The 7603-nt window shown below is 43.4% G+C and overlaps 1 pseudogene; it reads right to left on the bottom strand.

The window, feature by feature from the left end:
- Positions 1-1416: 1416 nt before the first annotated feature.
- LOC102246944 overlaps positions 1417-7603 on the bottom strand; it is a 104947-nt pseudogene continuing 98760 nt past the window's right edge.

Here is a 7603-nt window from a genome sequence, read left to right as displayed (position 1 = left end):
TCTTCTACTCTTGAAGCTTACTTTATTTGGACTTCAGTTGCACCAATTTTTATTTTTAATTGCTTTGTCGAAGACGGTCAATTTTTTTTCATGGTCCACCTGATATATCTTCACAGTATGTTGGCTTTTGCAGAGTTGTAAATGGCTCATTTATTTTACATTTATTTTCTGCCAGGGTTGAAGGGACATATCTGACTGCCTTTGGCATGGACTTTTAGTACCTTTTCAACTGCAGCCTTTATTCTCTTCAGTGATGTTGGCTGCATCAGAAAGCTCTCAGATCGTCTGAGCTGGACAACATTTGGCAGCTGATTTTCTCTTCCTGTTATTTAGTAGAAGCAGAGGTGCCCCTCCCAGCCCTCTTTTAGAGCTGAGGCTCCACCCCTTGCTGGGAACATTGGTGGCTCAGGGCACTTTGGCTGAGTCCCTCTCTGGGTAATGCTCTCAGCCAAACAGTTCAAGTCCCCTGTGCAGGGTTAGGACACACCCTACCCTGATTAATAAATGATTATGAAAGCTGGGCCCATTGTCTCAAAGGGAACCACTTAGAAGGCCCATTTCTTTTCTGGGAGATTGACATTTCTGAGGCCTTTCTTGAGACTAATTCATAGTTAAATACTCTCTCTTCCCAGTGCTATTTCCATGTCCTTCTAAAATATGTAGGTATTGAGAGCATTCCTCAAAGAGCTTCTGTTGTTTAGGTATGGTAAAGTCAACAATCAAGAGATGGTTGCCACTGAAAAATGAGGTACAGTTCTCAGGAGGAGGGGGCAGGCCATACCATGGGGCAATGCTGGGGAGCACCAGGGTCAGGGGGTGAAGGGGAAGAAGGAACTGTGAGCAGTAGCCTTTCTTGTGATTTCCAAGGAAGGAACAGATGGCACAGGGTGAGCTCAGTTGGGATTTGGCTGGTCAGCGATAACCCCAGAGGGCTCGGGCACATAGAGGCTGCTCTCACTTGTCTGGTGCCTGGCCTCGATGTGGTTAGAATGAGTGGTTGTGGGTGTGGATTCTGCATTGTTTGGTCTGAATCTGAAAAGCCCACTTCCGGCAGGTTGTTTACTATCTCCAGGAATTGGGAAGTCCAGTGTCAGCAAGGCTGCAGACGTCAAAGCATCCAAATACAGAAGCTAAAAGACATGGTGAATTCAACTTCCTGCACAGAAATTTTCACTTCAGAGTCTGCCTCCCAAGAGCCAGACCTAAGATGCCTTGTGTCTCAGGACCTACAACGCATACTGCTTTAGGCTCATAGTCCTCCAAAGGTTTTACTGGTCAATGTCTAACAACTGCTTTTTCAAAAGGAAAAAAAAAGCCCTAATCTGTTGAAGGTGTCCATTTCCATGGTGTAATGCTCCCATCAAGGTAGCCACGTGATGTCACTGCAACCGTGGTTGGGAAAACAAACGTACACAGTCAGTTGTGGGGAGTTGGTGTAAGCTGGGTCCACAATGCCACTGGCTCCTCAAGTGCAACAGAATGTCCTCCTAGTGTCCTGTGAAAAGATAATCAGCCCTTCCTGGTCCTTTTCTTGGGACCAGCAACTGGGTCCTTGAAGACATTAATCCCCAAATCATTAGTTACAACCTAACTACACTTGAAGAAAAAGTTCAAGATGTATGTTATTAACTTTGGGGGCAAAGATACTCCAGGACCAAAGGAAACATTGTTATCATTCCATTTTTGTTCTTTACTGCATGCCTTCTGCAATCTTTTGTAAGGTATTATGTCTACACCAAGACTCTAAGATAAGATGCAACTGGTAGCCCTTTAAATGATCAGTAACGGAGAACTTCTTGCCTAAAATATCCAAAATCTTTAGTGTTAAGAGAATTTCAAGAATCAGGTCTCATCAGTAATGGTGCCTCTGTACAGCTTGATACTATTACGTGTCTGAGATCTTTACCCCTATTTCTTCATGTGCATTAGAAGTGCTATAGCTGCCCTGACAACAGATACAGGAACTAATGGGGGAAAAATCTGTTCATCTATATGCAGAAGCACCATTTCCATGGTCTTTCCCTCAAGTTGTTATGGCACTACATTCTGCCACTCAATCGAGCAGGCTGGAACAGAATGTTTCGTTCCACTGTATTTTTAAAGTAAAACAATTCCTGCTGTTGTATCTGTTCCTTTGCAGTTAACCCAATGAGAAAACACTCTAGAAGTCCAGGACTTCTTATCCTGCTGTCTCGCCGTCCTCCTCCAGGAGCCAACTTGTTCCTAAGCAGTTGTAAGCCACCACATAGACTTTTTAGGAAATACTTAAGGAAACGATGCAATGTCCTAGATGTCCTGAGGAAGTACTAACAAGACTATTGGAGTCTGGACTGTTATTGTCAATTGATTGCATTTCCCATCCTGTGGAAACCTGGATAAAATTAGTCTTCAAACCTACAACATGGTGCACATGTTGGGAAAGAGGTTAACAGGGCATGTCACTGGTATACCAGATGATCTAGGAAATTGGAAGTTTCTAAGAAATATTTAGCCAGTATTTACATCTGCTCTCTAGATCGTGTGACCACTGTGACGACACCAGGACTGAACAAGGATAGTTGCAGTCCAGATTGTTAGTCAGTAACACTCAGAACCTGTTTTCCACTGTGAAGGGCACACGCCCTCTGGGGATGCAGGGCCCTGGGGAGCCGCGGTTACTTCTCTTGGAAGATGTTCATCATATTTCTTAAGAACGTCGTTCCATCCTGCTCATTAAAGACATCATCTTGGAAAGTTCACTCATCTTTTATTCTGAAATGTCACGTCTCTTCTGCGGTTCATCCTCTCCAGTGAATTTTTTATTTAGGATATTGTCATTTTCATCCCTGTCAGTTTGATTGGGTCTCTTTTACAGCTCCCATGTCTCTGCTTAACATATCCCATTTTCTTTCCCAGCATGTTGAATCTATGGAGCATCTGGAGTACTGGCAATGCTTTATTTCTTAACCTGGGTGTTGGATTCATGGTGTTTGCTTTACATAATGTGGTAAATTTTTCTGCATATGGATTATATTTCAAAATGCAAAGTTAGATGGTTCAAGAAATCATATTAATTCTACATTTAAAATATCCAAAATGCAACCACCTCCTGAACCATACCTACCCCAATTCAAGTCTCCATCATTCATTAACTTGCCAATAGCTAAGACCAACCCACTGGCCACCTTCTCCTGCCCTTGCACCCTAGAGTCTTTCAGCTCATATGCTACTGTCATAGTTTTAAAATGCAAGTTCAACCATGTCAGTCTTTTGCTTAAATCCCAATGGATTCCCATCTCATTCATAATCCAAGTGAAAGACTTTGTTTAGCTTACAAAGCCTTACATGACCTGGCATCCTCCTCTCTCTCTGACTTCTTTCTTAAAACGTATTCCCTCATGTTGTCCACATCAGCCGTCCTGTGTCCTTCCAACTCACTGGGCACTCACCTGCTTCAGCACATGGCACTTAGGATTTTCTCTTCCCAGAACATTCTCCCCGCTTTTATCCCCATAGCTTATCTCCATCAAGTGTATACTCGATTTTATCTTCTTCTTAAGAGTATCCCTGTTCCTTATTTAAATCAATATCCTTTCACCCATACCCCCTATTCTTTTCTCTATATTTTTATTTTTGGTCTAGTACTTACCATCATCTATCGTATTGTATGTTTTATATTCATTTGTTCTTTATCTGTCTTCATCAAACTAAGCATAAACCCTATAGGGGAAATGATTTCTATCACTTTTTAAAAAAATTCATTGCTTGAAGCTTCAGTACCTATATCAGTGTCTCGCATGAAGTATGTACTCAATATTTGTTGAATGAAGACTCTGAACCATTATTCTCTACTTTCAGGTAATTTCTCCTCCTTGAAATTAAAAAATAAAAAGCACCTCCATTGTTTATCTCATTGGCTGTACATAATCAATAAATGTTTGTTGAATGAAGGACTCCTAGCTACTGGCAATGTAGTCCTTTTACCCTAATGGTTACAGATGGGGAGTGGGAGTATGCACTCTGAGGTTCTATTCTGGGGGTTTTCTCATTGCATTCAATATGCATGAATATTCATTTGCTGTTTATTTTGGGACCTAAATATCAAATACTATTAGTAAACATGTAGGTGTGGAAAGCACCAGACAAGCCGCTGCAGATGACAATGAAGCCCACACTATCTCCCAGGCTCCCAAAACATGCCTGCAAAATGCCGTGTGTGCCTGCAGGGGACAGTGTGCTGCAGAGCCTGCGCTTGCATATGCAGATGCTGATTCTGCCAACAGGTCCGTTCTCTGCAAATACAGCGCAGCCACTGAGGACATATTTACTTCTCCTGGAAAGGCCAGAACAGTTGGGTGGACCACAAATTAAATGCGTGCTGTTGGATTTGCCAGGATAGTTTTGGAGACTGGAAATGATTACCTCTTGGCTGGAATAGATTAGGGAGCTGTCGCTGTCGGTTGTACGAGCCCCTGTTTTATCAAACAGGCCATAACGCTTGTTTTCGTGAAAATATGCTGCTGGTCAGAGAAAACTACCTCTGTGCCTCAACCCTAGCACGTTTGGAATGGCAGTGCTCTTCAATTACACCTAGAAGAGTGTTGGACGTCAGGGAAGAGGCCACATGCCCTTGCTCCCAGCTCCCAGTTCCCCCGGCTGTGGTCCTGGCAGCCCTGCCTCTACCCCAGGTACTGAAAATCTCTGACGTACAGTGGCTGGCCCTGCAAACAGGACTTGTAAGTAGACTGATCAATGCAAAGCATAGCTGAACCAGTATTTCTCATACAGCGAGAGTTTATTGAAAATATTTGCAAAATGTTAGAGTAGGCCTCATCACTTTACAGATGGGGTAATGCGTTCCCAGAAAGATGAACTAGTTACGAGCATGGTGTGATTAAAACCCGGTCACCTGACTCCTGACACCATGGTCTCACCACTGTGCTACTCTCACATTTGTTAGCCACACGGGCTCACAAATATTCACGTATTTTAAAAGTCACCCGAGGAGCAAATAAAACATGTAAATCCTTGGGGCCTGCCTCCCAGAGACTCTTAACTTGGAAAGTCGGTGATGGAACCTAGGAATTGTGCTTTAGCATGTACCCTAGGTGAATCTGATGTTGATGGCATCAGGTCATAACGTGGGAAATTCTGGTACCAGGGAGGGTCTCATTAGGGAGGATGTGTAATATATAGATTAGTATTCCTCTGGGAAGCCCAAAGACCTGTATTTATAATCTCACTTGCTAATCATGTACATCTGAATGAGTTCATTATTGAGCCTCTCTGAGTCTGTTATCTTACCTGTAAAAGGAGTACTCACTGAGTTGTGAGAATTATATCTATACAATAGTGTGTGTGTGTGCATGCGCACACATGTGCATGCGCTAAGGCAGTGTGCCTGGTGCATAATAAGTGCTTAATAAATTGTAGTTATTGTTTTCATCAATAAAGTGCCTGTCATATACCTTGTACTTTTAAATATTCCTTAAGTGACATTATTGCTATTTTGAAAGTCACTAAGTCATTTCCCAAATTCCCATATGTGAGCAGACACATACAAACACATACATACACATACATATGCAGGGTGCAGCAAAAGTAGGTTTACAGTTGTTCAGATGGCAAATGAAACAAGAATTCATAAATAATAATACATGAATAAACTCTGTGTTTCACGCACTCACAACTGAAACCTACTTTTGCCCCACCATGGATATATATGTATTTAACATGTAATATCCTATATAATAAAGAGGTAATATGCAAATTGACCATCACTCCAACACACAAAGATGGCCACCACAAGATGGCCTACAGGGTAGGGCAGTTGGGGGCGACCAGGCCAGCAGGAAAGTGAAGTTAGGGGTGACCAGGCCTGCAGGAGGGGGCATTTGGGGGGACCCAGCCTGCATGGGAGGGCAGTTGGGGCGACCAGCCTGGCAGGGGAGGGCAGTTAGGGGCAACCAGGCTGGCAAGGGAGGGCAATTAGGGGTGACCAGGCCAGCAGGGGAGGGCAGTTGGGTGCGGCCAAGCTGGCAGGGGAGGGCAGTTAGGGGCAATCAGGCTGGCAGGGGAGCAGTTAGGCATCGATCAGGGTGGCAGGCAGAAGCAGTTAGGGGCAATCAGGCAGGCAGCGAGAGTTTGGAAGCCAGCAGTCCTGGATTGTGAGAGGGATGTCCCAGATTGGAGAGGGTGCAGGCTGGGCTGAGGGACACCCCCCATGCACGAATTTTGTGCACCGGGCCTCTAGTCTACATATATATATATAAGCCTAAGCAACTGTTATGACCAAATGACTGGAATGACTGGTCAACCAGTTGCTATGACGTGCACTGATCATCAGGGGGCAGACGCTCAATGCAGGAGCTGTCCCCTGGTGGTCAGTGCGCTTCCACAGCCAACCTCCCAAGCCAGCTGGCCAACCTCCCGCAGCTCCTCCCCCTGGCTGGCTGGCTCCCTGATAGGCCTCGATCTCCAGCCAGGCCGAGGGACCCCACTAATGCACGAATTTGTGCACTGGGCCTCTAGTGCTATACATAAAAATATAGGTATACTCTCCCTTTGCATGCCCCCCCCCCAATCTTCTTATTACTTCTCCCCAGTTCTACAAAATCTACAACAAAAAGTGCCTGAGATAGCAGATATACCTGTGAGATTGCTCATATATTCTTTAAAATGTTATTTTCTCTTTCCTTTCAAAGTGCCTTAACTAAAATGGCAATTGCATTCAACAGGCCTGGCGAGAAATCACATTTCTGACTGAGAGGATATATGTTTAAGTAATTTAGACATTGGAGCGTGTGTATTCCCACCCGGGCTAGAGGTCTTTCAGTCCAGTGAGCTCGTCAAAGGCAGTGAAAATGTACTCAACCCAGGCTGTCATTTATATATAAAAGATTACAGGACACTGAAAAAGTTGACCAAGAGATGAAATAAGGGCCTCAAATCATCCAAAATGCTGACTTGAGTGCTCTTTTATCATCAGTTGTCTAAAATAACTTGATTGCAAAGATTCTGAGGATAGATGGGGGAAATAAACTCATGTGTGAAGTGACAGTTATATCAAGAAAAATGGAGATGGATGTCAGAGAATTCTGAGTGACTCTAGAGCTATCTGAGTGCTTTAGAAAGCGCAGATCACCTACGAATCAGACACTGTGATTGACTTAAAGTTATTGTCATTAAAAAGTATTGAGAATCTTTTTTTTAAAGTATTGAGAGTGGCAGTCAGTTAGCTTGGCTACAGTGATGCATTTTATTATCGAAGATGGCCCTGAGCACCACATTCTGGTTGGTGAGAGCAGTAGTGACCCAGTGTTAGTGGTGGTGTGGTGGGCTCTCTCTTTTTTTCTTCTAGAAATCTGGGTGGATAGCACAGCACTGTGGGTGTACCAGGGACCTGGAGGTTGAGGAAGACCAAGGCTGAATCCAGTTTGGAACCTCCTGATCTTTAAATTAGTTTTCTAATCTGTAAAATTTTTTTAAAAAATTACTGACGTTTAAAGGTTGCTTATATAATTAATTTATATGTCTAGGAAAATGATTTAATGTCTAATTTAATCATAGAAAGTACCTGAATCATAGATGATCAATAAAGGCTTCATCCTTCATAGTAAGTAGT

This window comes from Myotis brandtii, unplaced genomic scaffold (genome assembly GCF_000412655.1).
Source record: "Myotis brandtii unplaced genomic scaffold, ASM41265v1 scaffold95, whole genome shotgun sequence".
Classification (NCBI taxonomy): Eukaryota; Metazoa; Chordata; class Mammalia; order Chiroptera; family Vespertilionidae; genus Myotis; species Myotis brandtii.
This window is presented reverse-complemented; position numbering and strand designations above follow the sequence as displayed.